This window comes from Neopsephotus bourkii, unplaced genomic scaffold (assembly GCF_033783945.1).
Source record: "Neopsephotus bourkii isolate Nb327-2 ecotype Australia unplaced genomic scaffold, CSIRO-AGI_Nbou_v1 NB_749, whole genome shotgun sequence".
NCBI lineage: Eukaryota > Metazoa > Chordata > Aves > Psittaciformes > Psittacidae > Neopsephotus > Neopsephotus bourkii.
In genome coordinates this window covers 100,606-110,837 of record NW_026901247.1, presented here as the reverse complement: position 1 = coordinate 110,837, position 10,232 = coordinate 100,606, and the positions used below count along the sequence as shown (strand labels likewise).

Sequence of the window (10,232 nt, the reverse complement as noted above, 5' to 3'; positions counted from 1 at the left end):
CTTACATGAGTGCGGGGACCCGCCAGCCGGCCACCCTTCTCCGTGCTTCCGAAGCGTCTCTCTTGGTGCTTCTTTCCCCTTCTTGCCTCCGGCTCGTCTCCTTCCTGCTTTTCTTCTCTCCTCTTCCTCCTCCTACTCCCCTTTCTCCTCCTCCTCCTCCTCCTCCTCGCGGTTTTTTTCCCTCCTTTTTCCCCTCCTCTCTCCGCCGCCCGCTATAACTACGCACCCGACCCGCACCACTGCCTTCGCCTTTCTGTCTCCTTGCGGGGCAGCCGCAACGCCGAACGCAGCCGGAGATCGGTGCCGCCCCCCCCCCCCCCCCCTCCAAGCCCGGGTCCCTCCCGGTGCCGGCGGAGGCTGCTCGCAGTGCGCAGCGGCGCGGCCGCGGCCCGGCCCCGTCACGTGGGTGTCTAGACACCGTGTCGCTCCGGGAAAATAAATAAATAAATATATATATATATATAGCTATAGATACATAGATAGATCTATATATGCGTGTGTGTGTATTATATTTATCTCCAACCGCCTTGCGCAAGCTGGCGGATCGGATTGCCCAAAGGTGCTGAGCACCCCCCGGTCCCCCCAGACCTTGCGCGGGTGCCGAGAGGCAGGTCCCCGGCCGCACCGGTGGGTACCCATCAGTGTAAGGAGTCCCCCTCAAGCACGCGTGTATTGGAGAGGCTGTAAGTGTTAAAGGATTAAATACAAATCCAGCCATAAAAGTATTTCTTTTTTTTTTTTTTAATAAAATAATAAAATACGTTAGTATATGTCATAAAATCACAGACTGGTTTGCATGAGAAGGGACCATAAAGCTCACCCAGTTCCAACCTGCCACGGACAGGGATGCTTTCCACTACACAAAGTTGCTCCAAGCCCCTGTTTCCAACCTGGTCTTGGACAGTGTCGGGGATGGGGCAGCCACAGCTTCTCTGAGCACCCTGTGCCAGGGTCCCACCACCCTCACAGGGAAGAGCTTGTGCCTCAGAGCTCATCTCAGTCTCCCCTCTGGCAGCAGGTTCAAGCCATTCCCCTCATCCTGTCCCTAAAGCCCCTTCTCCAAAGCCCCTTTCCAGGTTTCTTGCAGCCCTTTTAGGCACCGGGAGCTCCAGCTCGCGGAGCATCTCCTTTGGGCTCACTGCAACAGCTCCACGTCCCTCTTGTGTTGTTGCCACACAGGTACATAGATATATAGATACATTATTCTGGGCATCAAAGAGGGCAAGGCACAAAACCCAATGATGCTAACAATGCTTTGCACTTCGCACTTGTCACCAAGGGAAGGGAAAATAAGTCATTGAGTATAAGCCAATTTTCACAAAATAAGAAACAGAAATCACCAGCACATAGCACCATGACTATTCTTGTTGTGGGTACTACTAGCACTAGTAGTCTGGCACCCCGGATACTCCACCAATCCCCTTTATTCCAACTCTATCAGAAAGAACCTGCAGAGGATGGGGAAACTGAGCCACCAAGGGGCAGTGTATACTGCGGTCTGCACTGGAGCCAGAACGTCTGGATAGATTTCCCAGGGCCAAGGCGCACACAGCTGGAGGAGCACCCATCCCACCAGCTCTCCCACGGATGAGAAGAAATTTTATCATATAAGACTGCTTCATTCGTTGATAAATCAGTCACCGCATTGGAAGCAGAAGCCAGAACTCTCAATGCGCACCTGCTATAAACAAGTCTAATTCTAAAACAACTGCCCCCAGCTAACAGGACACCAGCTGTAAAACACAGGGGACAGGGTGCACAAACCCAGTGTGTCGTGCATGCAGTGTGTTCCCAGGATTGTCCGTCCTGGATGCCTGCTTTTGGCACAGGCAGGGATAATTTTAGACCCCAGTCTTGCAAATATTCACATGAGCAGGTCAGGGAGAGTCCTAAAGGGCCTGAAATCACACGCAGTATTTGCAGAATACAGGTCTAAATCAGTTAGAAAGGGGCTTACATTTGGGGCAGCTTCATGAAATGTTAGTAAGACTCCAAGCACCCAGGCCCAAAATCTGCTCAAAATCTGATTTGTGATAAAGAGCAAGGGAAAAAAATTAATAGAGGAAGAACATTATTTGCCAGCATCTTAAATAATAACTTAGGAAGGTTTGTTATGGAGCTGGAGTGTGGGGAAGGGGATGGACTCCTCACTTCACCTCCAAATTAATGGCACAAGTAGAACCTGCCTGTGAAATACCCCAGCAAATTCTGCAGTCACTGATGCCACAGCCAAAGCCATTGCAGAGGCTGTGTGAGCTGCAGGGTGCTCACAGCATCACCTGGGGTGACAGAGGAGGTGCCAGCATCCGTGTCTGCATCCTCACTTGCAGGAAAATCCAATCGCTTTTAAAACAGTCACTTCTGCACCCTGAAAAGTGGAAATTTGGCAGTATTTTTTCAATTTAACATCTTGTTCACCAGCCTCCAGAGTGAGCTCATGCACACTGAGGCCAATTTCCTTGTTTCTTCAGAGAGCCTCAACCCCTTTCCTACTCTGATGCACATGGGAAATTAATAGGGAAAAAGAAAACCACCAACAAAAAAGCTATTTCTCATTCCCGTATCTGTTGGTGAAAGACACACTGCCCATTAACTCATGCAGTGTACTTTTAAATATGTTTAAACTTTCCATGCTGCTATAAATGAGATTGACATCTTTAGGGTGATTTCTCCCTCCCTTTGCACTTCCTCTTGCCTCTATGACTTGACAACTGATTGCTTTATTGTCATGAGCAGAGCGACAGAAAATATAACATGGTGTATGCTGTGAAGGGATGGAGCATAGGAATGGGGTCCAGGAGTTAATAATGTATTTCGGGAGGCCCTGCCATAGGTACTCTAGGTGACCTTGGTCACATCCCTGTGCCCTGTGAGTAGGGACCAGGGCTTTGGAACCTCCGGCTGCCTATCAGTAGAGCTGGACCACCAGCCTTGCCTGTCTTTGTGATTTCTGCAGGTGACAATTACTTCAGAAGTGCTAAACATTAAATAACCGATAAAGAACTGCTTTCTAATTAACCCTGAAAACTTATTTAAACAGGCCATATGTATGTGCCCATATGGAAAATACAGAAATAAGTATAATGAAGCAGATAAAAATGGGCTTGGTACCTGGGCTGGGGAGATGCTCTAGAAGAGGTGGTGGTACCCAACACCTGTGGACTGCATTGCCCCTGGGCAGGAAAAAGTCAGCCTGGATAAGAAACCTGTCCTAAAATCACAGGGCAGGCTTGGAAGGGTCCTTTAAAGACCACGTAGTGCAACTCCCCTGCCATGGGTAAGGACACCTTCCACTAGATCAGATTGCTCAAGGCCTCATCAACCTGACTTTGAATGTTTCCAGGGATGGGGCATCCATTGTCTACCACCTTTCTGGGCAACTTTGTGCCAGTGTTTCATCACCTACTTCATAAAGAATTTCTTCTTTATGTTTAATCCAAATCTCCCCGCTTTTAGTTTAAAACTATCACCCCTTGCCCTATCACTACAGGCCCGACTAAAAGCTCTGTCCCCATCTTTCTTCTAAACCCTCTTTAAGTACTGGAAGGATGTGTGTAATGCAGCACATTTCTATCGTGTATTTGTAATGTACTGCATTGCTATAATCTATCTGTGCAATGTATGGCATCCCTCGTGCGAAACGCATTAGGTCCTGCGTGTAAAATCCCACCCAGCCCACACTCCCCATCCCTCACCCCCAATTCTCATGGAGCTTTCTGGGGACCTGTTCCGAACCCATCTGTCTTTGAAGAGCTAAAGCCGAGTTAATTTGCATTGCAATTCAGCCTTTGACAGACAGTTGGAGCCAAGGCACTGTTAACCTAATTGTTGTGCTAACAGCACCAGGGTGTGAGACTCACCAAAGGCACTTCCAACAAAGGGGATAAAACCAGACTTGGGAAAAAAACCTTTTCCTGACATCATTACCGGGTACAAACAAACAGAGCTGATCCCTCTTCATACACTTTCGAGGCGAGGGTCAAGAACAAACACACTTTGCTCTTTTGGGGGTATGTCTCTCTTTTTAACAGCAGTGAAAAGCCATTCAGGGGAGGTAGGAGAGAACAAGCCAGGCTGAAGGCAGGGCAGAGGCAGCGCAGGCAGGCTCCTGGCACTCTCCCATCCTTTTGTGCACACTGGGAATAGCTGAGCCTGTGGCCCGGCTGCTATTTTTACGCCTTATTTTCAGAACAGAGCTCTCAAACAATGTTCAAAGTCTGGGTTACGATGCCATTTTGGCTGCGCGCGAGATCTCCTTCCTCTCTGTCAGTGCAGCAAATCCAAGCTACAGGACCTCAGGTCCGCAAAGAAAACTCTTCTCCGGACAAGCTTGCTTAGTGCTGAGTGTCCGGACACATGGAGCCACGGACCTCGTGCTTTCTAATCATGCAGTACTTTAAGCGGAAAATCATTACTGCGGCGCTGGTGCACTCCAAGACTGCGCCTGTTGGAAAGAGGTTCACTACAAGGGGGTAGGATAAACAAGGGAAAAAAGTCTGGTGAGATGGACCCTCACCTTTGCTTGTCAGGCACGGGAAAACACTTAATTCTCCAGCCCTGGGAATTACTCCCTGCAAATCAAGTGGTCCATCATTAGCTGTTGCAGGCATTGGTGCTGCCTCTGTGGGACTCAGTCATGGGAATACTTTATCAAAGCACTCATGCAGAGATGACTTTAAATGTGTGTTTTCTAGCTGAAATTTTGTTAGCTTTACAGTTAGACCACAACAGAAATGTGCTGGTTTGGTTTTGTAGCCAGACGGGTTGAACACAAGACTGTCTCTTTACCCGGATTACTTTTGCCAACATAAAGGAAATTATAGATAACGTAAATATTAGATGTATATAATTGCTCCCTAATTCTAGTATAATTTGCTTGTTTGAATGCAAGATGCTGGCATAACATTGCCCATCAGAGGGGACAGTGCAGGGATCAGGCCAGACCCAGCATGCTACAGGAAAGGGAAGAATGAACATGGGCCAGTGTCAGAGGGCAGGAGGTGCTGCAGAAGAGCATCTGGTGGCCCACAACCATGATGCAAGCCGAGGTGGGCAGGAGGAGCAGAGCCTGCCCTTGGTAGCATTTGCGGCAGTGCAGCATCTGTTAATCTGTGTCAAACCTACATCTTTTCCCGCGTCACACCACTATCCCACAGATAACCAGTGATGGAAGTACAGTGTCACTAGTGGGGACGTGAGGTTCAGTCCAGCTCTGGCTGAACGTCACTGGTGACCTGGAGGTGAAAGGAAAGGGATTTAGGTCAGGCTGTCTGGGAGGGGATGACCCGGGGGCTGGGGATTGCAGCACAAGGGAACGTGATGCCATTTGGGAGCCACTGGCCAGACAGGGAAGATGCTGTTGAGGGGGAAATGTAAAGGGCAGGCTCAGAAGCAGGTGGAATATTTGACTTTACAGATAAAGGAAAGCCTGCAAATCCCTTTTGCTGGGACCTACTATGCTGAGAAGAGACTGGCTTCTTCCTTCAGCAGTCCAACTCTGAGATCTCAATGCCTGGGGGATCTGTGTGTACTCTTAAGTAGAGCTCCTTAAGATCTTGCAGAGTGGGAGGCTCAATATTCATATAAAACACTCAATGTTAATGCATCTCTTTATGTGTAACCCCTTCATTTGTATTTTCCTTGTACTTCTGTGTTTCAGATGTCTGAAATAGTAATTTTCTGTTTTGAGACTTGTTTTGTTGAGTAAGCTCTCAAAAAAGGTATGGGTTTTTTTTCTTCCTACCAGGAAACAGCAAAATGGCTTTGCAAGAATGGCTAATACTGCTGGTATCCCACTTTCACTATTTTAATATGTAAATAAAATAATGGTGTAAATAAAAATCTTTATTTCAAGTAAGTACATTTGCCAGATGCATAAGCTGCAATGTTTTATTTGTAGTTACCTACACTTGTAGTTAACTATGGCAAGCTCTGGACCAGATAATGGGGTATATGGAAAGAGCTGGGGCTGTTGTTGGAAACGGGTGTCTGTCACCCTGTGATTCCTCCTGCTGAAACCTCTCGAGTCCAGAGTGGGGATGGAGATAGCTGCTTTCTGGATTCAACAAGTGATGCTGGTTTGCCTGCAGGGCCCAGGGTACGTCCCACATGTGGATCCACTGCCTCCCGGATGCTGAATATATGGTATATATGACATTACAACACCCGTGCCGGGGGGACTGGGGAAAGGTGGGGTGTCCATCAACTTAAAAGCAGCATTTCAATCCTAACATTATCAGGCTAATTCCTGGCTTCTGGTGGGAGGTATCAAGCCTTAGGGGGGATTTATCAGGTCCTGAAAGTTGGGCTGCTCAGGTGGCAGCCACAGTGCAGGGATGTGCCCTTCCTCAGCATCAGCTGCTTACCCAGAAGAGGGGGCTGAGGTGCCATTGCCATACAGATCAGTTTACCAGCAGGAAGAACAATTCCTTCTTTAAAAATCAAACAGATCTGGCCAAACTCTTTTTTGGCTGAAAAAATAGCTGTAAAAAGGATAGGAGAGTAGCAGGCGAAGCAAGAGGAAAATCACCAGCTTCTCTATTTCCTATTGCTAGCAGGTAGGGGTGTAATTTTGGAGTTCCTTCCTTTTTAATGGGATAGGTCATAACCTTACCATCATTTATGTGCCTTTCTGTATTTATTGCAGTGGCCCAGCCAGATTCAGTGTGGAGCTGATATATTAGCCATCTCCTCATGTGTGGTGAGATACCAGCCTGTGCTTTTCACAGTCTTTTCCAGGGAAAATTCACACTGACTCTAATGGGAATTTTGTCCAGAGAGTGGGATCATCCTGTTGTAAAAAGAAAATTCTCATGTTTGTGATGGGTTGTTCAGGAGCAGCATTCCTCATATTGACCTACAGGTTGACATAAAAGAAGAAGTCAATGGTCAGAGTTCTGTGAGACAAGCCCTTTATAAAGCACTGACATTTTAAGTGTTGAGTAGTCCAGTTAACATTCTGCAACATTCTGCCTGAAAGAATATGGTTTAGCTTTCTTGTCCTCAAATACAAGTTATAATTTAAAATAACGAATTCTCAAATGCTTCTGTATATTCCATTTCTATGGAAGCATTATATCTCTAATAAACATTTTGGGCTGTCTATGATCATAGAATCTCAGAATGGTTTGGGTTGGATGGGACTTCAAAGACCATTTAGTTCCACTCCCTGCCATGGGCAGGGACACCTTCCACTACAGCAGGTTGCTCCAAGCCCTGTCCAACCTGGCCTTGAACACTGCCAGGGATGGAGCAGCCACAGCTTCTCTGGGTGCCCTCTGCCAGCTTCTCAGCACCCTCATATGGAAGAACTGCCTAAGAGTTCATCTCAGTCTCCCTTCTGGCAGGTTAAAGCCATGCTGTGCTTAAGAAGGAATGGAGAAGATGCAAACAATTAAAAGATGCTCCCAAATCAGGACAGTTGCACACAGATAATGTCTTTTATCTGTAAGTCCACAATGACTTAGTCATGAAAAACCTGCATGGGTGAAAAAAACAGTTTTGATAACCATTTCTTCAGTCTCTCAACAATACAGGATGGGCCAAAACCTAGTCATTTTGTTTGGAAAATACAAGGGAAAAACGAAACATCGTTTTTCAATAGTAATGATCCAGGTAGAGTAATTAAGCACTGGTTGTGGTGAATGCTCTGTCAATAATAACTCTGAGGTGAGGTTTTGGTGGTATTCAGAAGATGAGCTTCAGCTGGTTTAAACCTGCATGGATGCAGGGAGTTACTCAGGTGGGTAGTCTAGACAGTAGGAATAGCCCTTCGAACCCGATAATTTATGAATTAGTAGAGTCAGTGTATTAAAACAGATAATTGAAAAGTCCTCATTTGTCTAAATGCAGGGTTGGGATTTTTTAATAGCTTTTTACAAATATTAAACCCAACAGAAATGCTTTCATGACAAGTCTTCCACATGGCTCAGTTCCAGGGAAAACAACCTGCTTGGAATTGAGTTTTTCTCTAAAATATCCAAGTGATGGAAATTGCTTGAGAACTGCAGAGTGGCACTGAAATGAAATTGGGACCCTATCTCATAGTCGCTACCTCCAGGATAAGAAACTTCCTTTGAACCTGAAATAAGGGAGTTTCAGGTAAACAAGAAATATAATATTGGACAGGAACTGACTGCCCTGATTTCATAATCCAAATTGCATAAACTGAAGAGAAAAAAAAAAAAAAGAAGAAGAATTAATAGTAAAGTGTAATTTGAAGATTGGATTTTCAAAAGCACGTTACCCAAACCTGCACATTCATTTCATCTGGAGGGAAGAAGGCATGACATCTGATAGCAGTGATTAATCCAAAGGAGGCCCAGACTTGTTCTTCTCATTTAAGAGGAAAAATTACCTACTCTGTGAGAAGGTGAAAGCAGCCTTACTGGCTAAGATACCTGTGGGCTGCTGGATGGGTGTCCTAGGGACTGCAGAACATGGCCCATCGTTTCCCAAATATATTAATATTTGGTGTTTTTTAAAAACCATAGAAGTAACCTTTGGATCTTAAATATCCAAAGGATATTACAGGCATGCTTTTTTTATTTTATTTTACTATTTTTATTATTTGGAGGGGGTTTGCTGGCATAATTTAATGACACAAAGTTGAACCACCCACCACTACCTATGGAAAGGAGAACTGATTAGAAGCAAAAAGGGAAAGTGTACTGTAATGGATCCTATGCTAACTGTGCCTTCAAGTTCAAAGACAGACACAACTTTGAGATTAAAGGGTATCAACTACACTGAGCCAATTTGTTTTTTCTTTTCGTTTTATAAGCCCTTGTGCTGGTATTTAACTGTGACTCTCCCTAGCACCTTCCAACACTCACCTCTCCAAAATCATAGAGACAGGCAAGAGCACTTCACAAAGAATTAAAGGACGGCTTTATAGCCATTGTTTAAAAACGTAATTAACACTGTGTTTAAAGCAAAAGTGAGACAATTACCACCTCCTAAAGGCCTTAAGAAATCCCAGCTGCAGACCTCCTGCCAGACTGAGTGATATCACCGGCACCATAAACAGAGGTTTGCAAGAACCATCCCATTCACAGTCCTAACAGCTTTTGTCCTTACGTACTAAGTATTATTATTACTATTACGCTCTTTGTTTATGGTGATGTGCTAGGAAGTCTGCAGCTCAGGTTTCTCAAGACCAAACTGACTCCTAGGAGGAGTAGCCTCACCTCCGAAGGGCGTCAATGGGAGTTGAGAGCTCAGGGCATCCGCACCAACACTTGTTCCCCTGCGAGGTAACTACTTAGGGAGGTAGTTTTGTTAGATAGCGGCACTAATTCCAGCATGTGCTTAACTGATATAATGGGTTACATTAGCCTGATTACAGATCTGACCCACATATATATGGCAAGCAAACATACAGTTGGCCGTTTATGTTTGCATACTCAAGCTTTTATTGCTCTGCTCCAGTCACAGGATCTATAAATTCAATGCAAAATTTGAATGGAAGGAGAACGAGCAGACAGCAAGGTTTCAGCTTCTCGGTTTAAAGCTAGAAACATGACATGTTGTCCTGATACCTCCGGTGAGTCGCAAGGTGAGTGTCTAAGTGCGTTGTCTTCCTCCACCTCAATGGTGAGCTCGTCAGCCTGCAGAACAGCAGGTCGGGTAAATTGGCACTGATTTGAAGGTTCGTTTAGTTTGGACTAGTTAAACTATTTTGCAACATATTCATTACAGAAAAATGTGGTAAATTAGATTAAGTAAAGCCAGAAAGCCTTCTTAATTGCTTTGACTTAACCGTGAACACAAGACTGCTCAGTGTCTCAGGAGCAAGGATGTGTTTTCTATACATCTGAACTATTTTAAGCGCTACCTCCCTGCACACAGGATTCTTGCTGACGACACTCCCCGGAGGCTCCCACACAGCACCCGCTGGGATGCTGCCCTGGGATAAAAGAGACGAGCTCCCACATGGCTCCAGAGCATCTTCCAGTTGCAGCAGCGTGAAATGTTTGCTAAGATAAATAGTAAAAACATGGAATCACAGGTTGGATTATTTGGTCCAACCTTTCTAGGCAACCATGACCTAAACTGGATGTCCACCACCCTGCCCAGCTGAATCTTGACAGTGTCCCACACTGGGGAACCTACCGCTTCCCTGGGGAGATAGATTATTCCAATGGCTGGTTGTTCTCACTGGGAAAGATTTTTCCCTTGCGTCCAGTAGGAATTTCTCCAGGAGTAACCTGTGTCCGTCACACTGGTATTTT

At 45.7% G+C, this 10,232-nt stretch overlaps 1 long non-coding RNA gene across 3 annotated transcripts; it reads right to left on the bottom strand.

Moving 5' to 3' along the window:
• Positions 1 to 1,908: 1,908 nt before the first annotated feature.
• Positions 1,909 to 9,982, bottom strand: LOC133212946 (uncharacterized). 3 transcript variants are annotated; one of them, XR_009725649.1, is made up of 4 exons: positions 9,761 to 9,982; positions 9,540 to 9,608; positions 7,478 to 7,715; positions 6,184 to 6,790 (listed from the first exon to the last, which is right to left on the bottom strand). It is a non-coding gene; the product is annotated as an uncharacterized LOC133212946 (long non-coding RNA). The 3 variants fall into 3 exon arrangements; XR_009725650.1 differs by lacking the exons at positions 6,184 to 6,790; positions 9,540 to 9,608 and adding an exon at positions 1,909 to 4,444; XR_009725648.1 differs by lacking the exon at positions 9,540 to 9,608.
• Positions 9,983 to 10,232: the final 250 nt, after the last annotated feature.